This window comes from Rhinoderma darwinii, chromosome 10, assembly GCF_050947455.1.
Source record: "Rhinoderma darwinii isolate aRhiDar2 chromosome 10, aRhiDar2.hap1, whole genome shotgun sequence".
Taxonomy (NCBI): domain Eukaryota; kingdom Metazoa; phylum Chordata; class Amphibia; order Anura; family Rhinodermatidae; genus Rhinoderma; species Rhinoderma darwinii.
The window spans coordinates 92,149,400-92,176,491 of NC_134696.1; the positions used below are offsets into that span (position 1 = coordinate 92,149,400).

The window sequence follows — 27,092 nt, forward strand, 5'->3', positions numbered from 1 at the left end:
ACCTGGCCAGGGAGGAACACTTTAGTATGAAACCACTCTTCAGATTCTCCTTGATATAGGTCGAGATGGATTGAGTCTCCGGTAAGTGGAGAGGATATACCCGAGAGAAGAGAAGCATTTGGAATAGTTCAATCAGACAGTCGTAAGACCGGTGTGAAGGAAGCATCTCAGCCTCCCTTTTGCTAAGGATGTCTGCAAAATGAGTAGACAATCCCGCTAATGACTGAGGCAGAGAAGGTTGGACAGGATGGATCTGTAACAGGCAGTGGTGGAGGCATTTGGGGCCCCATTGGAGAACCTCTCTGGAACCCCAACCCAGGACAGGAGCATGCAGCCGGAGCCAAGGCACGCCCAGTAGAACCGGATTGACGGCAAGACTAGGAAGATAATCAGTTCAGCATGAAGGACTCCAACTTGGAGCTTCAGTGGCTTGGTTTCAGACACGATTGGATCAGGCAGAGGAAGACCATCTACCGAGGCAACAGACAAAGACGTCTCCAGAGGAACAGTGGGCAACTGGAGATGATCCACTAGGTCTTGCTGGATGAAGTTTGCCGTGGATCCGGAGCCCAGATAAGCAGAAACCCGGTGCGTCTTCTCGCCGGACACTATTGTCACAAGAATGATCAGTTTGGAAGATAATTTTTTATTAAGTGCCGTTCCGCTTTGGGTTGTCTCTCCAACCAATCCTAGGTACTGGAGTTTCTGTGGCTTCTGGGGACACAAACGCACAACCTGGCCTCCGAGGCCGCAATACAGACAAAAGTCCTGAAGTGCGTCTGCATTGTTTCTCCTAGGTAGACAATTTGGCCCTGACCACCTGCATAGGCTCCTCTGGTGGAACAACTGATGAGGACAGTAGGGATTGCTGGAAAGTAGCAGCCAGCCTAGGAAATCCTCTCTCCCGATGAACCTCTTGGGAACGCTCCCGGATCCTCATGTCAACCCGGATGGCTAGTAGAATGAGATCGTCCAGGGTAGGTGGCAGATTGCGAGCGGCAAGCTCGTCTTTAATCCCAGAAGACAGTCCCCGCCAGAATGTGGCCACCAAGGCCTCGTTGTTCTAGCTTAGTTCTGCAACCAAGGTACGGAATTGAATGGCATACTCACACACGGAGATGTCTCCCTGGTGCAGGGTCAGCAGGGATGCAGCAGCAGAAGAAACTATCCCAGGTTCTTCAAATATAGAACGGAAAGTCTGTAAAAAATACTGCAAGTGACGAGTCTCTGGTCCCTGTTGTTCCCAAGGGGAATTCGCCCGTGCCAGGGCTTTGCCCAATAAGGAGAGAGATTATGAAGGCGATCCTTGCGTCATCAGAGGGGAAGGCCTTGGCATATAGTCTGAAGTGGAATAGCGAGGAGGTAGCGGCAGGAAGCATCGGAGGTCGGCACTGGTACTAACAGGAGGTGTAGCAGGAGGAACAGCAGGAATAGGTTCGGTGATGACTGTGGCTTGTGCATCCAGCCGATGTGCAATGATGTTCACCGCCAAGAGAAGTTGGTATTGTCGTGACTGAAGGTCTTGCATGGCTATACACACCAGTGGAAATTTTGATCGTTTTTTCTGCATGCTAGCTGGGGGAAGGTCAAACCCTTGATGGACACTTCAGACTGTACATCTACAACCGTCTGAGTGGTAAAAAACTATCATTTTGTCTTGCATGGCTTGAGTTGCCTTCAAGGTCTTGGGTTGATCAGCGGGAACATGGCCTGAGCGTACTGTCACGGTCTGTGTGTATGTGGACCCACTAGGCCGCACCGCCATATTGGGGAGGCAGCTGGCCAAACAGAGCACCCAATCAATAGAAAATCCAGCACAAGGGTACCTGAATAGTCCAGACAGTGGCAGAGGCTTTAGCATGGATGACAGAAGGTGCAGCAGGTTGCACCAGACGTGGCGGACAACAGTAGGTACGGCAGGTTGCGCCAGATGTGGCGGACAACAGTAGGTGCAGCAGGACATGACTCCAACACTAGACAGGCTCAGGAACAAAGCACAGCACGGGATACAGGTAGCAGGGCACAGGAACACTGGGAACAGGATAACACTGAGGGACCATTTGCAAAGACTAGCATGGGAAATATTAACAATGCTCAGATGGAGTGAAGGGGCAGGGCCCCTTAAATAGTCCAGAGTGATTAGGGCTAATTTAAAATATAATTCATGTGCTGGTCCTTTAAGGTCGGGCACGTGCGTGCGCACCCTATGGGACAGTGCAGAGTGGAACGGAAATGAGTGCTGGCGTCTCCTAGGAAGGAGATGCCGGTCAGCACTCTCAGATCTATGGCCACCGCTAAAGTGTGAGTATGAATGGCGGTCCGCGGCCGTGCACGCTTCACAGACTTTAGTGTGTCTATGAAAAATCCGGCAGCACGCCTTGTGTTTTTGTGGTTTGGAGATTTTGTGATCACAAACTTGTGTGATTTTAATAAAACTGTACACACCCTGAACTTTTAGGCCTTATTCACATATGATGAACTGGTTCAGATTTACTTTAAGGCCTCTGTTTGCATTAGTCACCATTTCAAAGATCTTTGAAAACTTCTGCTCTATCTTAACATGCCCTGAAAGGGCTACTAAACCTACAGCTCTGTACACTTGATGTTTGTGGTATACATTTGCCGTATATACAGTACCAGGAAATTCTACTGACGTATACACCGAACATGTCTGTAGCCGATAATAGCTTCAATCTTTTTTCTAACTGTATACCTTTTCATCAGTATATCTTTTTTTTTTACAGTTTTAAAAAAAAAAGTCTAATAATGTGTCATTTAAAATGCTGGTGTGTTCTATTGTGGCAGAGGGGCCCTTGGTCACTCAGACACCAGGGTCCAAGTGAGATTTCTAGCTTTGCACATCATATTGTTACACCTATGCTTACTGATAACTCCAGCGTTTGCAACAGCATTGAAAAATCTTCCCCATTGTGATGCTTTTTGTTATCTCAAGCAAGAAATTAGACCTTCTAAATACTATATTTACTTTTGTACATAATTTTTGTAGCGGCGCTGGTCTAGATCACCCTAGCGGCCGCCAGCCTCGTTTTTCTTTGTGCCGGCGTCTCCCTGCTCTGAGACGCCGACGCACACTGTTCTCCACCGCTCTGTCCCTGTAGGGTGCGTGCACTCGCCCACGTTCTTAATGGGCCAGCGTGAGCACCAGGAATATTGACCCCAACCTATCCCAGCACACCCTGGACTTTAAAGGAAACTCTGCCCACTTCCTCTTTGCCTTAGCAATGTTGTCGTACCCAGTGTTTGTCTGCAAAAGTTCCCTAGCAGTATCCAGTGTCTGTGCCCGGTGTCCGAGACGGCTGCACTATCCGTGTCCGTTGTCCTTGCCAAGTCCAGTGTCGAAGATCACTTCAGTGTTCAAGTCCAGTGTCCGTGCCAAGTCCAGTGTCCGAGATGACTTCCAAGTCCAGTTGTCTTTCACAAGCTAGCTTCCGATAGTCTGGCACAAGCCAGCTCCCGATACTCCGACACCAGTTTGCTTCTGATTAGCCAGCACAAGCCAACAATCCAGGTACTCTCGCTCTATTGAGTATCATTGACTCTCGCTTGACCAGCTGTTACTCCGCTACGGCGGTGCGGCCCAAGAGGATCCACATACCCTACAGCCGTGACAGTTTGCTCAGGCCCTGGATCCTGCTGGTCAATCCAAGACGCCGGTCTAAGCAATTCAAGCAGACATACGAGACCTCCAAGAACGCCAGGATCAGCTTCTGCAAGCGATCAATGCTATTGCCACACGCTTGGATCTTGCTTCAGTTGATGCTGCCCCCATTCCTCTGCCTTCTATCACTCCAGTCAGTTCTTGGTCTGGAATTTCGTTGCCACTTCCACTTCCGTTACACTGGAGATGCAAAAACCTGTAGAGGCTTTATCAACCAGTGCAAGATACTCTTCCAGTTGCACACCCATCTTTTTCCCTCTGATCTGACCAAGGTTGCCTTTATTGTCTGCCTCCCCTGTTGCAAAGTTCTGGCATGGATGAACCCTATCTGGAAACGTAAGAGGCCGGAATCTTTTAACCTGCAGTTAATCTTGGAGACTTTTCGTACAGTGTTTGAAGAACCGGGCCAAACATCTTCTGCAGCTGCTGCGCTTCTGACCCTCCATCAAAGGGACGGTAGGAGAGTACGCCATACAATTTTGCATAGTAGAAACAGGGAGAGAACCTCCAGCTCACCGGTCTGCGTCTCCAGCAGCGTCAGTCGGATCCCCGCGACGGCCCGCGGTGTAGAAGAGCAATGTAGAGGAAAGAGTGATCCAGCGCTGATGGTAGTTTAAAAGGGAAATGATAGTCCCATGTTTATTTGAAAAAAATGATTAAAATCGGAAGGGAGACGCAGTCCCAAGATGCAAGTAGTCAGGGTGTATACCCAAGCCTACGCGTTTCGAACGCAATCATGACTACTTGCATCTTGGGACTGCGTCTCTCTTCCGATTTTAATCATTTTTTTCAAATAAACATGGGACTCTCATTTCCCTTTTAAACTACCATCAGCGCTGGATCACTCTTTCCTCTACATTACAATTTTGCACTTTGGCAGAAGAGCTTGCCTGCAATAGTGAGGCATTGGTGGCAACCTTCTGGCAAGGATTAGCTCCTCAAATAAAAGATGAGCTGGTGGCTCGTAATCTCCCATCTAGCTTGGATTTCCTAATTCTTCTGGCTAAACGGATCGACATGAGGTTCCAAGAATGCACACAAGTTTGTCGGGAAAAAAAAGTTCTACAGACTGGCGCATAAGTTCTATAGCCCCCTGCTACCCCTGTTGTCCCCGAAGAGCCTATGCAGGTGGACACACTCAGACTGTCAAACTAAGAGTGGCAGCGCAGACGTTCAGCAGGACTATGTTTGTACATAAGGATCATTTTGTGTGTCAATGTCCCTAGAAGCCGGGAAACTCCAGCACCTAGAGTTGATAGGAGAGACTACCCTAGGTGGATTGACGACCGCTGCAAAATTCCCTCCCAAATTACCGATTTTTGTGACAATCTCCTCTGGTGAAGAATCGCACTCTGGATTTTGGAGCAGCTGTGAATTTCATCCAACAGCCTTAGTAGACCATCTCCACTTGCCCACGACTCTTCTGGAGAAACCTTTAGCAGTTCTTCTGTGAATGGTCAACCTCTGCCAGACACAATTCTTTCCATCACAGAACCTCTGAAGTTGCAAGTGGGTGTTCTTCACTCTGAACAAATAGGTTTTTATGTTCTTCCAAAAGCTATTAACTGTATTCTGCTGGGACTACCATGGCTTCGCCAACACGCTCCTGTCCTCGATTGGAATTCCAGAGAGATATTCCATTGGGGATCCTGATGTCTTCACCACTGCCTGCCTCAGGTTCATCCTGTCCAGTCCCCGATACCTCAGTCACTCTCTGGTCTGCCTCCACAGAATGCCTGTTTCACAGATGTCTTCAGCAAGACATAGGTTGAAGTCCTTCCTCCCCATCGTCCGTACGATTGTCCCGTAGAATTGCTCCCTCAAGCTTCACCTACTCGTGAACGGGTTTATCCTTTCTCTTTGCCTGAAACCCAAGCCATGTCTGTATACGTCAAGGAGAACCTCGGGAGGGGGTTTATCAGGAAGTCTACTTCTCCAGTCGAAGCTGGATTCTTCTTTGTAGAAAAGAAAGATGGATCTCTCCGGTCATGTATCAAATGCCATGGTTTAAACCAAATCACGATCAAGAACAAATGTCCCTTTGCCGCTAATCTCTGAGCTGTTAGACTGAATTCATGGGGCCAAGGTTTTCACAGAGCTGTATCCGCAAGGGTGACAAATGGAAAACTGCATTCAACACCCAAGACGGTCACTACGAATATTTTGTCATGCCCTTTGGATTGTGTAACGCTCCATCTGTGTTGCAGGAGTTCGTAAACGACATCTACCGGGATCTACTGTATGTCTCCGGGTGGTTTATCTGTACGTCATCTTGATTTATTCACCAGATCTAACGATGTTTGCCAAGTCCTGTCGCGGCTATGAGGGAATAACTGTTACGCTAAACTTGAAAAGTGTGTATTCTAAAAAAAAATCCTTGCCCTTTCAGATCATGGACTCCAGATGGATTTGAAGAAAGTGAAGTCCATCCTAGAGTGGCCACATTCTCAAGGTCTCTGGTTGTCGTCTAGAAATATTAGTCTGAAAATTCCCTCCTACAAATTCACTCCCAGATTTCTTGGTCCTTTTAAAGTTCTGCAACAAATCAACCCTGTGTCTTACAAGCTATGGCTACCCCCTACTCTCAAGATTCCAAATTATTTTCATGCGTCCCTCCTGAAGCCTGTGATCCTTAACCGGTACAGTAAATCTCCTGGCTCTGTAATTGCTCCCAGTGGTTCTTCTGATGTCTTCGAGGTCAAGGAAATCCTGGACTACAAAAAGGTAGAAGGGAGGACCTTCTACGTGGTAAATTAGAAGGGTTTTGGTCCTGAGAAGAGGTCTTGGGAACCAGAAGAGAATGTGGATGCTCCAGCTCTCATCAAAAAATTCCTCTTATGCTCTGGACCTAAGAAGAGGGGGCGTAAGGGGGGGGGGGTACTGAAGCGCCGGCGGCCACTGGTCTCACTCACCCCAGCGGCCTCCAGCACCATTGTTCTCTGTGCCGTCGTCTCCGTCTTCTGGGGCACCGACGCACTCTGCTCTCTCCACCGCTATGTGCCGTAGTGCGCGTGTGCACCAGGAATGCTGACCCCATACTATCCCAGCACACCCTAGACTTTAAAAGAAACTCTGCCCACTTCCTCTTTGCCTGAGCAATGTTATGTCTTACACATTGTTTGTCTGCAAAGGTTCCCAAGCTGTATCCCGTATCCAGTATTTGTGCCCGGTGTCCGAGACGACTGCACTATACGTGTCTGGTGTCCTTGCCAAGTCCAGTGTCCAAGACAACTTCACTGTTCAAGTCAGGTGGTCTGGCACAAGCTAGCTTCTGATAGGCCGGCACAAGCCGGCTCCCGATAGTCCAGCACCAGTTGCATCTTATTATTCGCACAAGCCAACAATACAGGTACTCTGACCCTAGTGGTTGTCAGTGACTCTCACTTGACTAGCCTCTACTGAGGCCCAGTGGGTCCACATACCCCACAGCCATGACAGTTTTACTGTTATCTTTTAGAATTATCCTGAATCTCAAAGGGGTATATAACATAGAGAAGGCCCATGTGACAGCTATGGGGCCCCAATTAAAATGGAGGACGAGACCAACCTGCGCAGGGATTTATTGAAAATGGTGTATTAGGACCTCCTGTTGCAGGTGCTCAGGGTTATGGTGGTGTCAAGCAGCTCCTGTAAGGGGTGTAATATCTTTACTTAGGGGGCCCCCGTCCTATGTATGCCACCTGCATATGAAGTTGAGTAACTTTGTAAATACATTACATTACTTATCTTGTACTGATACCGATTTACTACCTGCATTATACTCCAGAGCTGCATTCACAATTCTGCAGACCTTATAACTTAAATCTCCCAGCATTTAACGCTAGTTCAATGCACTTATGCATGCAAGTGTCTTCTTTCCACCACTCATTGTACAGTAACCTAATATAGAAAAAATTAACTGGTAATAATCTTTAAACTCCATATGCTGGAAACTAAATATCGACAATTTTGGTAATGTAAACATGCTACCAAAAATTGCTTCTATACTTCAGACCTGCAGAATATTGTATGCCTTTTCTATTTTTTTTTAATGGGATTGAGGTTCTCTATCAGTTATCTATCGGTCTCCGGTCTGCTTACAGTGTCAGTTCCTGATACCATCCACGCGAGACATGAAGCTTCCCATGCTGGTTTTTAGGTCACCTGTTTTATTTTAGTATTGTTTATTCTGCAACCTTTGCCTCTAGGTCTCACAGCAGCTTACAGGAAGGGCTCAGACTCATGATATTTGATGAAAGGTTTAATGGATTATTGGAGGAAGGTCATTGTCAGGCACAGGAATTCCTGGATATAGTGATGTGAAAATGTTACAGGTAATGACACTGAATGAGGACTATTACAAAGAGTCTTGTTAAACTACTCTAAATAGTGATGAGTGTATCTATAAAAATATCTTCTACATTAATTATACACGATTTGCACAAACTGTGAACATGGTAAATTGCTTCTACTCCTAGTTGCATAGAAGTGTCTAAAAAAATAACCAAGCCCCCATAATGACAACCAGAGTACCCCCATAAACAGTGCCATTCGGAGTGCACTCATTAATTAATTAGTGTCAACTAATATGTTCAAACTAAAAGAAAAGAATACTCACCTCTTTGCTGCAGCAAAACTGCATGCCTGCATGTCCCCAGAAAGGGACATCATAGTAGCCAATAAGCAGCGCTTATAGGTGACATCCACTCCCAGCGCTGATCCATATCGGCAGAAATCAGCGTTGGGAACTTTTTTTTGTCCAACTGAACAGACTACAGTACTGACTTTGTAAGAGTTGCCCATACTACTTTAATCCAAGAGATCTGTCTTTTTCAGATGGTACTCCTGGAAATCTAGGAGCATTACCAATTCTGATTTATCATCCCTACTTATAATACACCAGGATAAAGGCTATGTAAGCATTTGAAAGACATATATATATATATATATATATATATATAAATATAAAATTTATTTTTATTTTTTTAATAAAAGGGTCAATCTGTGTGTTTGATGAAACTTTATCATTTATTATTTTTTTATTTTGTTTTACTTTTTGAGATACAGCTGCTCTGTATTCTCTATACAGAGTAGCTGTATCGTTCGCTAAATCCTGTTCCCGTCAGTTCCGCGGGACTGACAAGTTCAGCAAAAGCAGGTTCTGCGTGTCTGATGGATTCAGGTCTTAGTGAACGATACAGCTGCTCTGTATAGAGAATACAGAGCAGCTGTATCTCAAAAAGTAAAAAAGTTTTAATAAAAATTAATTTGAAAGTTTCACCAAACACTGACCCTTTTATTTAAAAAAATAAAATAAAAATCCCTTTCAAAGGTAAGTGAATTATTTAAATTATTAGGACTTATGTATGCAATAGAGGGGGGTTCAATTGAGACCCTCTTTTAGAGTGAACAGAGACCTGAGGCAAAGTGCAGCTCTTGTATCAGAGTACTGCTGACATCCCTGCAATATATACATGCTTTCCTACTCTCCCAAAACATTCGGACGACTGTAAGAAAATGTGGAGTACTCTCTGAAGAGCAGGCATTTTTCCTGTACACCGGAAGCGCTGTTGAGAGAAGCACCTCCTTTTCCTCCTTTTCCTCCGCTTTCTCTGTTCATTTGTCTGCTTTGATAGCCTGCGCTATAGACTCCTCCCTACCAAGTCCAAATTATAGACTCAGCAGGGAGACGTCTATAGTGCTTGTAAGGTGGGAACTAGAGGGTGCTGTGGTCTGTATTGTTATAGGGTCTGAAGGGTACAGTTCGTATGCATTTCTCATGATTCAAGAGTGGTTGGGGTCATTTGTGGGTTTGGCCTATATCTGAAGAGGCGGGGCAAACCTGATGTGCCACCACCAAACACTCTCTGATATGGAAGATCAGCAGCACATCCAGAAGACCATAAAAAAACACGTAGAGCCGTGTGCACAACGGTCTTAATGTCCTGGTTCCACGGATATACGATACCATCAAAATGTTGAAAATAACACAAGCACTCTAATTTCCAACACAGGCGGGTATTTATTGACTCAAACGTGCAAAGTTTTATCCTTTAAGAGATATTTTTCAAATTCTGATAAAGACCTTGTGGAGGTCAAAACGTTGCACATATTTTCTACATTCTAACTCTCTTTGATACCATTTCTCAAAGTAGGCAAGTATGTATGATTATTTGAGCTCATATTAATAACACCTACCAAGCAGTTCTCCTGGCAATACCAGTACCATGAGGTGGGCCCCAGCAATTAGCTAGTCTCGGGGGCAGGTATTGCAGTATTCACTTAAATACAACTGAGCTGCAATATCAGACACAGCCCATGGAGAAGAGTGGCACTGTAATGGGAAGTAGACAGACATGTTTGTCTAAATTTATACAATTCAAGATTTAGGATATCCAAACCAAAACGAAAACTAAATAAGCGCGGTTTCTAATTCTCATTTGATTCCCAAAGAGAACAAGCCCAATCTGCATCTAGTTGTGAATCTGGCATTAATGATGGCATCTCTAGTCCACGACATTTAGGAAGCATCACAGGATGCATTTACAGGAATGACGGTTCTAACAAAACGTGTCTGTAGTAGATTCTTCCTCACTGTTCTTCATATCTTTCTCTTAGCTCAGCAGGAGCTCCATCTATGTCAGAGCATTGCAGTCTGCATCGTCACCTTGGTTCTGCTGAATGTTACAGCCTTGAGGCAGAAAAAAACATAGATCTGACTCCTACGCACCAACAAAATGCATATAATTACATGCTCTGTGCATATTCTCTGCACTCTTTATGTGAGCACAGTGCAATAAACCTCTTTGAAGAGGAAGGATTTTAACATATTAAAGGACTTGTCCTTTACATTTTTAAGAATATATTAATTTATTAATTTCCTATAGATTATATGACAGAAACATATTATGCAGCACTGCTCTCTTCACTAATTTTAATCCCTGTGGCCAATGTGGTTTACAATCTAGTTTTGCACGTACATTAGGACCTATTTTATAGGAAGCCCATTGAGCTACCAAACTCTGCTAAATAACCCGAGCTGGGAAAGGGAAAGGCATGGCTTAATAGTTGATGTAAGGCTTCCCCCCTTTTTGGCTGTAATACAGAGCCAATTCATATGAATTGTTAGGAAACGTCTGTTCCTTTAAGATCGCCATGACTACTTGTCTAGCTTCGAGGCGGTTCTGGTTTTACTTGTTGAGCCGATCCCACTTCCCTGTCTTTCTACCTGTCAGATGTAAGGGTGGCGTATGTATACCTGGCTTCCTCCCCTTTTTTTTTTGCTTGTGAATTTTCCTGTCTTCATGTGTTTTGATCAAGCTACTGACTATAACCTGTACCTTGGACTTCTTGGAACTGGACCTCGGCTTGTCTCTGTATTGCTCCTTGTTTGCTGATTTGGACTTTCTGCTCCTGGCTAGTTCTGACCTCTGCTGTTCCTGACATCCACTTGCTTATCGATTTCGACTTTCTGTTTACCCTATGGCTATCTTGTTACCTGTTCAGGTATAGCCTGCATTGCACCTCTTATCCAACACTAAACTCTGTTAAAATAACCTGGGTTCTATGCAGTAAAAACCACCCTGCCTTGTGGTGTGCTCTGGCGAACACCATAGTGTAGCCTTAGACTTACACCAGGGTCTGTATAGTAATCTAATGTATAAAATAACACTTTCCAAGAATACAGTGCAGCAGAGAGTATTACATTATGAAAGTTCAACTATACTGTTAGGGGTGTGTCTGTCGACAAAATGTCAGCTTACTAATGACAACAAGCATGATTGAATAGTTGAGATTGTAATGGGGAATACATATGTCAACTGAGTATGGAGACAAGTGGGTTGGTAGGAATATAGCTATAGCCTTGTAAATTGGGTTGCCAGGAACACTTCTCTGACAAGTCAGTCTCCGATTCTTTTCTTTGGGGAGAACTTTCCAGATCTCATTATTTTAGACTACTACAACTAGCTGGCTAATAGACACTAACTTTTGTCATTTCTCGTGACATTCAGATTTTCTCCGCAATAAACCACTTATCATGTAAAGCAATGGGTGGTTTACCAGTTTTTAAAGGGGTTTTCCCATCAGAGACATTTATGACATATCCACAGGATATATTTTAAACATCAGATAGATACGGGACTCAGCTCTGGGACCCGCACCCATCTTCAGAACAGGGTCCCCTAATCCCTGTTCTAGCTTTGTCTGATCTCGCTGACTCCCGGCCACTTCCTGGCTATATGGTCGGGAGTTACGTAAACGGCGTAACTCGCTGAGCTTCCCTGGTTCCGTAACTCCCATAGTAGTGAATGACAGTTACGGAAGCAACATAGCATGTGAGCTACGCTGTTTCCGTAACTACCATTCAGTTCTATGGGACTTACGGAAACAGCGTAGCTCAGCGAGTTATGCTGTTTACGTAACTCATGACCATATAACCTTTTTGGTCGGAATTCACCTCATTCCGCCGCAAGACAGAGCGGCTGAACAGGGTTTAGGGGGCCCCGTTCTGGAGATAGGTGCGGGTCCCAGAGGTGGGACCCGCATCTATCTGACATTTACAGATGTAACCGTCTTTACCTTGACTTTTAACACATTAAATAAACAATGGTTAGATCTCTTATCTTGACTTTTTCAATGGCTTTTGTTGTGTGATATCACGCTGCAGCAAGTTATCAGAATCAAGTTAAAGATGGCTACATCTGTATGACATATCCTCTGGATGTGTCATAAATGTCTCTCGTTGGAAAACCCCTTTAAAGGGAAGGTGTCACAAATTTTTTTTTATATATAATATTGCTTTTAGTATGTCATTTTCGATTAACGACACATACAGAGATGGAATACGGCACATACATCCTCATAGAGAATGCGAACGGGAGCCGTTCCATTCACTATAGCGTACGCCGTCTGTGTGGGAACGGCGCATGCGCCACTCCCACACAGACCAAAAGACAGGTCTTTGGTAGAGCGATATCCGGCGCCATTTTCATGTGGACCGGAAGCCGCAGCCGGACAGTAAGGTGACGACTTCCGGTCGCGGCTTGCGGCCATATGTTCAAGGCAGCGCAGACGCAAGGACTAGGAGCGGAGGCGGCAGCGGCGGCAGGAGCAGGCAAGTTATGTTTGTGTATGTGAAGTGTGTGTATGTTAGTGTTATACTGTCTGATTACCACTGTATCTAATCCTCCTACACTGTGCATTCGCTCAGAAAATGGCGGCACACAGTGTAGGAGGTTTGAACATTCAACCCCCTCCTTTCTCCTGGCCAGGAGAAAGGAGGGGGGATTGTGTGAGGAGGCTAGAGCGAGTGTGTCTACTCCAACTTTGCAGCATAAAGCAATGAGGTTGCTTTACCACATCGCCAATGCTGCAATTTTGGGAATTGCTCCCTCTCGTGACCAGCACATAGAAATGTTATAAATCAGAATCTAATTTATAATATTTCCTGACTTGTGAAAAAATTAAAACAATGTGTAGTCATTTATATACTAACTGTTTAACTGTAAAAAAAAAAATTCTAGCGACACATTCCCTTTAAGGTAAATACTTCTGTAGTAGCCAATAGTATAGTACACAGGCAGTTGTTAGGTCATACCTAGGTATGTCCTAACAGGAAATATGGTAGGACAGCCCTGGGGTCCTTCAATAGACCCTGGGCTGTCTGGCCATATATGGTATGTCCCTCAATCGCGTTCCAGGGTCATCCCTCCTTCTCCTTTTCCCCTGAATGCTGCTGTCAACTTTGATCGCAACATTCAGGGGAATAGCGGCGGAGATGAGAAGTTTCTCTGACCTCCGCCAATATAGAGCGGGGCTCTTGCTGTGTAATACAGTCATTGCCCCTCTCCTGACATTAAGTGCGCGTGCGGTCAGCCTGAGGTGATGTGGCCGGCGCTGCACTAATGAGCGGCGGTTCAGGCACTGAAGACAGAACATGGGGGTGTTTTGTACAGTGTGTCCAGTTATCTGTTGCCAGCTGCAACTCTCACCGGTGGAGTAGCCCGCTGGTCGAAACAGCTTGGCATTGTGCTTGTTGATGTAAGGCTTGCAAGCAGCTACTCGGCCATGGAAATCCATCCCATGAAGCTCCTGGCATACCGTTTTTGTGCGGATGTTAATGCCAGAGGATGTTCGGAGCTCTGCAGTTATTGAGTCAGCAGAGTATTGGCGACTTTTATGCACTATGCTCCTCAGCACTCAGTGAACATGCTCAGCACCGTAACTTTATGGCTGTGTTGCTGTGGTCCCTAAATGCTTTCACTTTGCAATAATATCACAATATCACTCACAGTTGATCATGGCATATGTAGGAGGGAAGGCATTTCACGAATTGACTTGTAACCATGGTGATATCCTATTACAGTACTGCGCTGGAATATAGTTGGCTCTTTAGAACGACCCATTCTTTCATAAATGTTTGTAAAGATGGACTGCATGGCTAGGTGCTGGATTTTTATACATCTGGCAATGGGACTGAATGAAACCCCTAAATTCAATGATAAAGAAGTGTGTCCCAATACTTTTGTCCATATAGTGTATCTTGCATGCTGCACTGCCATTGCATGCAATAAACCTATCTATTTGGTACTCAAAGTCATTAACCTCTTTGGATGACCTCTGTGGCTTGTCGGCTTATCTTTAGTTAAAGGGGTTTTGTTATTGTGATAATTTATCACCCATCCGCAGTATAGGTCATAAATGTCATTTAGATGGTGGTCCGACCGCTATCTCCGGCAGCCCCATGGAAAGTGAATGCAGCGGTGGCTGAGCATGTGATGTCCCGCTACATTCACGTTTTGAACTTGAGGACCCACGTTCTCGGGATTAGTTCGGGTCCCCCACCAATCTTACATTCATCACCTATCCTGTGAATAGGTGATAAATTATCATAATGAGAAAATGCCTTCAAGTAGGCAGTTCAAGCTCCAAATCCCCTGCTTCCATTCACAATGTCAAAAAGCTAAATATTAAAATTCTGTCTGCCTGCAGCCATCACTAGGGGGAGCTAAGTGCATTTGGGAGCTGTATGAATCTCTACCTGCAGGAAAATGCTAAGCTATTTTCTCGACTCCCATAAACTGTAACAGAGAGGGCTGCACGCAAGGAAGGCCACCTTTACGTTAAACTGTTCGGAGACTCTCCCAAATCTCCCAATAGATAAAGTCCCAGAAGTGAGACCCAACATATGAAATATTTATGGCAAATCCTGTGAATATGGGATAAATGCTTAAAGTGGTTCTCTGGTTTTGAAAACCCATTTTCAAATACCCGATTAGGTAATTTTAAGTTAATACATGGGGGGTCTCCTGCGTGTACAGCCCATTGATTTCAATGAGAACTGTAGGAAAGCCCTTGCTGCAAGTTTCTCCACAGAGTCCAGCTGATCACTGGAGGTCCCAGCAGCAGGACATCCTGGAATTAACTTTTTCATAGGGTGGGCCTATCTAACAAAAAAGGGACTGTCCCGAAACCATCAGAATATTAAATGCGTTTCTAAATCAGCGCTGTATAGTGTGTGACTTGGGGAAATAAGACATTATTATTATTATTATGATTATTTTTTTAATGCATGTTTATTCGTTCACGTAGGTATTTTATATTCATATTCGTTAGGACCTATACCTGCTAATCAAGTTTATACATTATTGTGGGAACCATTGTTATTGTTCCTGATGGATAGCTCTTTTGGCAAGTGAAATCAGGGAGGTTTACGTATTACTTGGCACGCAACATATTTTAACGTATGCCCCACCCATTTATACCGAGCACGCCCACAACATAAGGCATTTGAATCACAAGTAGCACCTAGGACGCCCTTCATCATACTCCAAAATGAATACAGTCCCCAGACCTGACCCCCTAAACAAACACAGACCCATAGAATACAGACCACAGAGAGTCCAGGAGGTCTCCCCTTTTCCCCCGGAGCATCCCGGACACCCAGGAAAGTTGCAAAATAATCTTTTATCGTTGATCTGTGGCCGTCTCATTTACCTGGCACAATGTTTGTTATATTTTGCCTCTTTTTGTTTCCATGACACCTGCTCTCGCCTAAGCCTCTCCTGAAATCTCCTTCAATGCATGTTAATCCCTACTTAGTAGCTCCTGCTGATCTTTCAGTTTTCTTGCCCTCCTCCCATCTCCGTCCTCTATCCCCACCCTCCTGCTATGATGTATTTCTGTCCCAGCCACCACAGTTGGTGCTTGGCTCCTGGAAGCACAGCAGCAGGAAAGGGACAGGTGCCGTGTACGCAGTGAGTATAGGGGGGGACCAGTTTATATACTACAGCTGCACGCTGCTATTCTGCGTCTTTACAGCACTGATATATCCTACATATAATCTCCATCTATATATCAATCACTTGGAGCTGCCTCATGTTTTGAGATTTATGGACAGTCTTTGATATGTTATGCAGAGGATATAAACCTTCAGGATTGATGTGATCAGTATCATAGTCTAGATGTAGCAGAGCTGAATTTTGTAATTTAACTCTCTGGGGCCTTATTCTTTATGCATTATTTCATCTTACAATATTGCAATAGGTTTATCTGCAGTCGTATGTAAAACCAGAGATAAACCATTGTAATACCATGGGAAGTTATACCAAACACACCTGACGAAATCAGCTCTGCTACATCTATAATTTAAAGGACATCGGGAAGTCGAGAGTGTAAAAATTTACAGGAAAATCGGTGGAAAACTGAACATGAGTCAAAAGACAACGCAAATCATAAAGAGGGGTATCCGTATTATGATTTTGGTGGGGCTTGTAGTAGTAGGTTAGCAGAGGAGTGTTATCTTTATAGAAACGGTGCAATGCGGGAGCCCAGTAATTTTGGATTGCTGCTGTCAGGGTGATGAGGGGGGATTTGGTTGACTGACTGCTATTTTTTACTGTTATTTCAATTGCTTCCACCTAAGTGATGGAGGTCAAAGAACAGAAAGAGCAAGTGATACTATTGCACTATACAGAAGAAGGCCACATGCCCGTAATCACAGCCCACGATTGCGGGCACTGACGGCTGCCCGCATTTTCAGGCCGTGCTCCCATACAAAGTATAGGAGCACGGCCCGTAAAATACGAAAAATAGGACATTCTTCATAATTCCCGCACGGTTCTATGGCACAAACACCCATCCATAGCGCTACGGAAAGGTGTCCGCAACCAATAGAACGGAATGGGTCCGTAAAACCGCGGACCGTCGTATGGCAAACGTAATGATGTCAGCAGGATATAGGGTCACATCAAATAGCTTTATTACATAGACAATAACATTTTATGGCCGGATGTTTACAAGTGTAGTAAAATAACATCATACTACGCAATACCTACATACAGTACCTGTGCCCTTCCCTGTTAATTGTGTTGTGTTCTAACGCTGGAGACTTTATTTCCTGGTAATTGACATGTGTATTTCCACATGCCAGAAAACTATATACAGATGTAGCAGAGTTGAATTGTACATGTACAGTGACTTCTTTTTGTGTGCTGAATACATACTGTGGATCTATACAATTGTATGGGGCTTCTGTCTGGGTGTGATGAGAAAACCTCAAAGCAGAGGCCAATCTATCTATCAATCTATCTATCTATCTATCTATCTATCTATCTATCTATCTATCTATCTATCTATCTATCTATCTATCTATCTCATATCTATCTATCTATCTATCTATCTATCTATCTATCTATCTATCTATCTATCTATCTATCTATCTATCTATCTATCTATCTATCTATCTATCTATCTATCTCATATCTATCTATCTATCTCATATCTATCTATCTATCTATCTATCTATCTATCTATCTATCTATCTATCTATCTATCTATCTATCTATCTATCTCATATCTATCTATCTATCTATCTATCTATCTATCTATCTATCTATCTATCTATCTATCTATCTATCTATCTATCTATCTATCTATCTATCTATCTATCTATCTATCTATCTATCTATCCATACAAATACTGTATTTATTCTTGCAGCTTCCATGGAGAACTGAATTTAAAATGAAATCATGTGACAGTAAATGGCTTGTCGTACAATAATCTGATTCTCTCCGTTCATGAAAGGGCCTTTTATATCTACATTCGGCATACATACATTTGTTTTGAATGATGCATATTACAGCTTTATGGGGCTTTGACATCTGGAGTGCAGTTGTCTTCTATTTCTAAATCATTGCAGTAATTTTCATATTATTTTGAGAGCTAGCATTTTACTTAGTCTTTGTTCACACTTCGTTATATGTCTCCATCATAGGTATACAGTTAGTTTAAAAGGCTCTGATGTATTCCATGTTTCATGTATTCATGTCGCCCATGAGACCCCATAGCAAAAAAAAAAGTATACTGCACAGTATACTTTTTTTACTGTATGCCTCGGCGTGGTTTAGCGTAGTGTATAATGCTAAAACGTTAAAGTTTCTCACAAGATGTGGTAATGCCGCGATATTACTGCAGCTTGTAGGCTACCCTGTGTCTTCGTGGAGCCTAAGACGTCTGAACAGATACATACGACATCGCAAGTATAGAACTGTTTAGGCGCAGTCACACGAGGCATACTTGTTTGCTTTACAATATAACAATATATGCCTATGGGAAAAACGTTCCGCAACGCAAAAACGATTGAAATCCGTCATTTGTTGCAGAATATTTTTCTCATGAGCATACATTGTAGTTTTCTGCAGCGTATTCTTACACTGCGGAAATACGAGGCACATACACCTTGTGTCACTGCACCCTTTAAGTTCCATCCAAATCTGATTTTTTCATTTATTTGGCAGTTCTCTTCTCCAAAATTAACCTATGTGAGTAACAGCCATTACTTCTAATAGGTCACATGATATGACACATGGGGCTGACTAGTGAATGTCTCCTGGTCAGTGATGAGTTGATGATCAGTAAGCCGGAAGTGTTGTTTCAGCAGGTACTCATTATTAGGCTGGGTTCACACACCCTATTTGCGGACGTAATTCTGGCGTTTTACCCCCTAATTACGTCCGAAAATGCGGCTCATAAGCGTTGGCAAACATCTGCCCATTCAATTGAATGGACTTTACGATGTTCTGTGCCGACGGTCATTTTTTTTTACACGCCGCTGTCAAAAGGCGGCACGTAAAAATGACCCGCGTCAAAGAAGTGCCTGTCACTTCTTCAGACGTAAACGGAGCCGTTTTCCATGGACTCCATGGAAAAACAGCTCCATTTACGTCCGTAATGGACGCAGCGAAAAGCGCCTGCACATGCCATTACGGCTGAAATGCCGGAGCTGTTTTCTCCTGAAAACAGCACCGTAATTTCAGCCGTAACGGACGCTGCCGTGTGAACATACCCTTAAAGGGGTTGTTGTCCAAGTTGGGGCTGACTTATATACTGATGACCTATCCAACACCTGAACTCCGCACCGACCACCTGTTCTGGCTGTCTACAGGCGCCAGTAGCTATGCAGGAGTCGGTACCAGAAACAGAAGGCTCCGGTCACATTATAGCAGCTGTGATGGGTTACTTCAACTCTGCTCTTATTCACTTGCAGCACGGCCGTTATTCTGTGACTGCAGCCTTCTGCTTTATATTAGGCTCTGTTCACATCTGCGTCGGGACTCTGTTCATGGCTTCCGTCGGACCTTTCCGTCAGGGGAACCCCTTGAACGGAATCCAAACAGAAACCATAGGACGGATACGGTGCAAATGGTTTCCGTTTGTCACCGATGTGTATGGGTGCCGTTGTTTTGACGGAATCAGTAGCGCAGTTGACTACAGTATTGATTCCGTCAAAACATTGGAACCCTTACAGAACGGTGACAAACGGAAACCATTTGCACCGGATCCCTATGGTTTCCGTTTGTTTCAGTTTTCATTCCGTTTATGGGTTCCCCTGACAGAAAGGTCCGATGGAACCCATGAACAGAGTCCCGACCCAGATGTGAACGAAGCCTTACTGGTGTGCTGTTAGGTGACAAAGGTGCCTTGGGCCCCTCTTTAGGTCCGAGGCCTCGGGTGTGACTGCTACCTCATCACCCCTATAGCTATACGCCTAAAATCATATTAAATAGTAAGCATATCCCTGGGTAAAGTAAGTTCACTTGCCACTTGCCGTTATTTTTCAATTTTTTTCCCTTTTTTTACAGTATTTTGTAAATGTGCGTTTCTTTTTTAGGCTAGGAGTGACCTGTTAGGGTATGTTCACACGGCAGCGTCGATTACAGCTGTTTTCAGGAGAAAACGGCTCCGGAATTTCAGACGTAATGTCATGTTGCAGGCGTTTTTCGCTGCGTCCATTACGGACGTAATTGGAGCTGTTTTTCTATGTAGTCAATTGAAAACGGCTCCAATTACGTCCCAAGAAGTGACATGCACTTCTTTGACGCGGGTGTCTTTTTTACGCGCCGTCTTTTGACAGCGGCGCGTAAAAAAAATGAACATCGGCACAGAACATCGTAAAGCCCTTTCAAATGAATGGACAGATGTTTGCCGGCGCATTGGAGCCGTATTTTCGGACATAATTCGAGGTTAAAACGCCCGAATTACGTTCCTTTTTACCTCAGTAAATCTGTCTATGTATCAATCTTTCTGTCTTTTTATCTAAAGGATATCAGAATGATTTTTTGCTAAATATTCTTCGCAGGATTTTTCTGCATAGCTGTAGTCCTCATTTTGTAGTTAGAAAGTAGAAAGCAGCTAGAAATGTAATGTGCGTGCCACTCCTTTCCTAATCGAAGTGATGTGATGTGTCTGACGGAGCTGGTTTATTGGAGTAACATGACTCCTCACAATAATGAGGCCTCCCTTTATTTGTGTTGCATACCCAGTGGGGGGTCACAGTCATGAGGCCTTGGGGAGGTTCATACGTAGGGTAAAATGCTGAAGCCTTTGAATAGGGAATGTGAATATTCAATTCTTCCTTCTTTTTCAGTTCTATGTTACTAAAACAGCAATGGTGGCAAAAGATTCTTGCTATATATCTTTAACTTGAACAGTATCATGTTGTACATGTAAGCTGGTTTTCGAGGAAATAATTGGCTTGATGGGTGATACATATGTCATAGGCCGAGCCATGCCCTCTTCATTAGAAAAGAGGGAGGAATGTCACAGCTTAATAGAGGAAAAAAATATCAGAAGGAAATATCTATAATACTAAAGTGAAGAAAAATACAAAAATTCTAAACGTTTTCTGACTTGTCGGGTGCAGACTAAAAAGAATATAAAAAAATAACGTTAGCACAGCCTCTTCAAACCCCCCTTCCCCCCAAATCATTGCAATAGCGTTAACCCAGACCAAATTACCCTAAATCATAATAAAAATATATAAAAATGAATGCCATGTAATAGGGAACACAAATATAAAGCATATCATAGTATAACACTATAAGATTACCAGGAATATTCGGTAGAATTTGAAAAAGCAATTGAATGCGTACACCGGCTCTCTAGACAACCCAAATATACCACTGTAGTGTACTGAGATATCAAGATGTAAGATCAGAAATTTCATTGAATGTATTGCGACAATAATTTGTCAAATATTAAATACACTGTATGTTGTCCCAATAGTTTGAATATCTGATAGACAAAACCATATTAATGCTACAATTAAAACCAATATAAAGCAAGATGAAAACGTGTCCCAATAGATTAAAAAAGCACTCCAGCAATTTTTTTTGCACATATCTGCTAACTCACAAGCAATATTCTAGCAGTTCCATTTGTTTCTTCCCAGCTTAGTTGCACATCTCTGCTCTCCACCCAGCTCCTTGTTCCTCTGTATGTCCCCATGCATAAAGTGATGCTGAAGAGATCATTTCTCCCCTATCTAAGAGCGCAGCAGTGCAGTGATATAATAGTCCATACAATGAGTATCTGCAGCGGTATAAAACCCCCACTAACTCTGCCTGTGTATACTATCTGTATGTGCTGTGTGCAGAGAGTCCAGTGTATTTCTATGCTCCTCACTGTCTCTACTTGTAAGGACTGACATGGAGAAAATTATCACTAGCAGAGGACAGGGAGGCAGGCTCAAGCTGCATCACATAAGAATACACTGAAACTCTGCAGAAGGACAGAATTTCTATGTCACTGATCTATCATTTGCTGCACTTAGATAGGACTCTGAGCAAGTGCAGTGGGATGAGTCTTTGCCCCTCTATCTCTGAAAAGCCAGAAGCATCATGGGAAATGTAGTCTGCATATCAGAGGAGAAGAAGGAAACAACATGGCAGACAACCCATAGATTGCCCATCATCTAAAACAGGTATACACAGTAGCCTCTACATGATTCTTTAATAGCAGCCTATTCTGAACTATATAGGCAAAAAAGTGCTTCTTTAACCCCTTTGCGCACCTGGACGTAACTGCATGTCCTGGTGCGGGGTGAAGTATGGAGCGGGCTCAAGCTCTGAACCTGCTCCATATGCTGTGGGTGTCAGCTGTGTTTTATTTTCACTAATGGCCAGGAATAGCGATCAATCTGTTCCTGACTATTTAACCACTTAGATGCCGTGATCAGTAGCGACTGCGGTATCTAAGCCATTAGAAAGAGGGGGTGGTCCCCTCTGACAGCTCACCCCCCCTCACAATACGATTGCGGAGTGCCGATGGTTGGCATGGGGCAGCCCGGGGACCTAATGAAGGCTCTCATGTCTGCCTTCTTTTTGCCTCTGTTAAAGAGGCTCTGTCACCAGATTATAAGTGCCCTCTCTCCTACATAATGTGACCAGCGCTTTAATATACATAACAACAGTGGTTTTTATTTTGAAAAACTATCAATTTTGAGCAAGTTATGCACAATTTTAGATTTATGCTAATTAGTTTCAAAATAGACAACTGGGCATGTTTTTACTTTTTTAGCAACTGGGCGTTGTAAAGAGAAGTGTATGATGCTGGCCAATCAGCGTCATACACTTCTCTCCATTAATTTTTAGCAGTGCTCGCAACACCGTGTGATCTCGCGAGATCACACTGTACAGTCACATACTCCCACATTAACTTTACCAAAGTGTCTTGAGAGTGAATAGACATTGCCTCCAACCAGGACGCAATGTCTATTCACACTCCCGACACTTCGGTAAAGTTTCTGTGTGAGTAAGTCCCCAACAAACTTTACCGAAGTGTCGGGAGTGTGAATAGACATCGCATCCTGGCTGGAGGTGATGTCCATTCACTCTCAAGACACTTCGGTAAAGTTAATGTGGGAGTATGTGACAGCACAGCGTGATTTTGCAAGATCACGCTGTGTGGCGAGTACTGCTAAAAATGAATGGAGAGAAGTGTATGAAGCTGATTGGCCAGTGTCATACACTTCTCTTTACAACCCCAGTTGGTGAAAAAGTAAAAACACGCCCAGTTGTCTATTAAGAAACGAATTAGCATAAATCTAAAATTGTGCATAACTTGCTCAAAATTGATTGTTTTTCAAAATAAAAACCACTGTTGTAATCTACATTACAGCACCGATCACATTATGTAGGAGATAGGGAACTTATAATGTGGGGTCAGAGCCTCTTTAAGCCCTGCCTCTGGCAGGGTTTTACAGAAGCCTATAAAAATTACAATATACTGCAATAATGCAGTGTATTGTACTAGCGATGTAATGATCACTAGTTCAAATCCCCTAGGGGAAATATTAAAAAGTGTAAAAACAAAAAAGTTTAAAAAAAATTTCAGTAGTGAAAAAAAATATATAAAAAATTCAAAAAAAGCCCTTTTCCCAATTTCCTCTATAGTAATGTAAAAAAAAATAAACAAAATTGGTATCGCCGCATTCCTAAAAGTCTGAACTATTGCAATATAACATTATTTAATGTGCACGGTGAGCACCGTTAAAAAAAATATGGAAAACTCTAATCGCTGTTTTTTTTGGTCACCTTAGCTCTTAGAATCTTTTTAATAAGAAGTGATCAAAAGGTTGTATTTACCAAGAAATGGTACGAATAAAAACTACAGCTCGTCCCGCAAAAAATAAGCACTCACACCGCTCAATCGACGAAAAATAAAAAAGTTATGGCTCTCGGAATGTGGTGAAAAAACAAATTGAACATTTTGAACAAATAGTTTTTTCTTTGTAAAAGTAGTAAAATAAAAAAATTACCTATAGAAATTTGTCATCAACATTATAGTATTAAGCAGCAGAATAAAGTTAAGTTGTCGTTTTTACCGCACGGTGAAAGCCATAAAAAATGAAACCCAAAAAACAATGGAAGAATCACAGTTTTTTCCTATTCCACCCCGCAAATAACTTTTTTTTCAGTTATATGGTACTTAAGGGAAAAATAAAAAGTTATGGCTCTTGAAAGGCAGGGAGTAAAAAATTAAAGTGAAAAAGCAAAAAATGGCTTTGTCTTGAATGGGTTAATAGCTAAAAAGTCCTATTAACAATTCTTTGTTCGTAAGACAGGTACGGATCGCGGGGCTCTAGCGGTATACTGATTAGTAAGGGGCTTACAGAAATAATATGAATGGTTGTCTTGGTAGACTGCGAGACACTGAGAAATATGCACATTGTTCCCTCAAATTAATATTTCATAGAGCAGAAGATTAATGAATGCCCAACTGGAGGATAAAATAGTGGAGTAGACTATACTATTCTATCCTGAGGGAGCCCACAAAAAAGTATTCTGCGCAGTTTATGCATTTTTTACAGGTATACGTTAGACATATACGTTGGGAAGCCCCCTGTACATATACAGTATGGACAGTGATGCCAGGAGCTTCCCAATGAAAGAATCCAGCATTGGAAGCGCTCTGCCGTAGCTTTGTGCTTCCGATGCTCTGGCTGGGGACACGGTATTGTAACTCCTGACATCACTGTCCATATATGAACAGTGAGGTCAGGAGCTTCCAAGGGCACAGCACTTCAGGTAACTCTCTGCTCGGGGGGTTCGGGCGACGTATCTCACTGTGTGCCTATGCAGTGGGATACGTTACAGCCGGCCATCAGAGGTCTACAGAAGGCAAAAGCAAGATGTACACAGGCTCTTAGTCCGCACATTCTAACATAGTGAAATAATTGTGCAGGTGCACATCTGTTGTGACTGCAATACAAAACAAACCAACACAAAGAAACAGCAGCACTCTGTAGGCGCTAAGATATACGCAAACATTGATTATATAGATTATTTTAAACTGTACAACTGCTATATGTACTATACTTAGAAATGTGAGGTTCATAGCGCACGTTTTGATCAAATTGGGTCAGCCCACCTGCCGCGACAGATCGAGCACATACAGATAGGTCCTCACACTAAATAAACACGCCTCTCTTTTTTTTTTTGCCTAGGCCTACAAAATGAGGTTGGTAGGAATATCTGCAAAATATATTCAAGACATTCGAGTTGTTGGTTGCACTCACAGAGACTTTCTATGAGCCCGTCTTTAAGCTGACGAGGAAAGCCACTCACAGCCGAAGGGGCAAGGCACTCGACTACGCACTTCTGCCACATCGTTTGAGCGGTCGGATGGGTTCTCAGCAGCAGGACCCCCACTGATCAAAACATCTGACATGTCTCTGTGACGTATCAAAAGTTTTGGAAATGCGCAGTTTTTCTTAAAAAGACATAGTCAGCATAAATTAATATTCTGCTTCATGAAACAATAATTGTCAGAACAAAGTGCATATTTCTGGATACATAAAATGTCTCGCAACCGACGCTACAACATTGAAGTTTAGCTAAATGTTTGACAAACTTCTGACATGTCATAGTGACATGTTAGAAGTTTGGATTGGTGGGGTCCGAGCACTGAGACCCCCACCAATCGCTAGAACGAAGCAGCTGAAGTGCTCGTGTGAGCGCTCAGCCGCTTCGTGTCTGTTCGTCTTTCTTTCACAAAACATATATTTTTTAACGAATTGTTTTTTCTTCTAAAAAGTAGTACATCATAAAAGAAACTATATAAATTTGGTATTGCTGAAATCATATTAAGCTGCAGAATAAAGTTACGTTTCCTGCAAACGCTGTAAAGCAAAACCCCAAAAAACATTCCACTTTCTTTCTTTCTTTTTTCCATTCCACCCCACAAATGTTTTTATTTTTGCCGTTTCCCAGTACATTATAATGTACATTACATTGTGCTACTAAAAACTACAGCTCAACCTGTAAAAGACAAGCCCTCATACGGATATGTTGGCAGTAAAATAAAGTTATGGCTTTTGGAAAGCAGGGAGAAAAAAACTAAAATGAAAAATGGCCGCAGTGGCAAGGAGTTCTGTGAGTCAAATGTCAAGCTCCTCTAGTATATAAGCTACTCTAGTATGTACGGGAATCGAATATGCAGCAATTTATATGGAATATAAAAGTTTCCTCCTGTACTCCTATTATCTAAATAGCTTTTTTATGAGTAGATGCAGTCTGACCAGGGCGCTGCTGACCTGTACTCTGCAGCCAGACTGCAGGGCCATGGCATGGAATTACCCATCACGGTCTATTATCAGATTAAACTTACTCAAAAAGGAAGCAATTCTGGTAGTAGTACTCTTACACTATATAATGACACGGCCAACGGTAGAAGGGACTTTCCATCCTGATACGATTTTAAATGTTTGTCTTTCTGACTTCTACAACCATGTTGCTTAAATCTTTCATTTACCTGGAATGCAATGGTACCGTCTACTCACATGTACAGGATTCTGCACTTTAGGCCTCTTTCACGTGGCAGTAGTTTGGCCAGTATTTTGCATCCGTATTTAGAAACCAAATCCAGGAAAGGAAAATAAAAATACATATAATGGAAAGACTTGGACCTCTTAGACTCTGTGCACATCACCTTTTTTGGCTACGTTTAACGTATACGCCGGGAAAAGCTATTAACATGTACGTTAAAGGTAGGCTGTGACAGAGGCCTTAACAGTGGTATCTTTCACCCATAATTTCTCATTTCACGTGCACATAGCCTTATTTGTCTTAAACCCTCTCCTGGCTTTGGTTGCCAAATACTAATGCAAAATACTGACTAAAGTGCTACCATGTAAAATAATAAACAGCAGAGAGAATTGACATAGTAGTGAATGTGGAAATCCTATGTGGTTAGGACCTTGGAGGAAAACCCAACAATTGCACTATTCCCTAAAAGAAGTTCTTGGAATCCCTGGTGTACAAAGATCCTAGAGAGGGGAGTCATTCACAGTTTCACGCCACCTAGTAGCAAAGGGTATGGGACCTACCACGGCTGGGCTTTCTCCCTCCAAGGGTCCCATATTAGCTGTATGGTCTGACTGTATGGTATGTATGCCCTTGACCTACAAGGATTATGCTTTTAGGTATCCTCAGGTCATGTTCCCCAGAGTAGTCCCTGATTGGTGGTGGGTGCAGGACCATCAATGAAGGGGAGACAGTAGTTGGGTCAAAACCTAGGCAGTAAGGCTGTAGTCCAGAAACATAGCTCGGATTGTCACATAAAAGGTAGCAGAGCTGAAGGACAATCCAGAGA

The 27,092-nt window shown here is 43.1% G+C and overlaps 1 protein-coding gene across 5 annotated transcripts in view; it reads left to right on the top strand.

Moving 5' to 3' along the window:
• The window catches only part of LOC142662207 (cell adhesion molecule CEACAM16-like), an 80,280-nt gene that overhangs the window by 23,168 nt on the left and 30,020 nt on the right, over nucleotides 1-27,092 (top strand). The window contains exon 2 of one of the 5 annotated variants that reach the window (XM_075840268.1): nucleotides 7,867-7,992. The exons of 3 other annotated variants lie outside the window; for them this stretch is intronic. The gene's annotated coding sequence lies outside the window, so the exon portion shown is untranslated. Of the gene's footprint in view, nucleotides 1-7,866; nucleotides 7,993-15,834; nucleotides 15,916-27,092 lie in introns of those variants that run through there. One more of the 5 variants, XM_075840265.1, reaches the window with a different exon arrangement.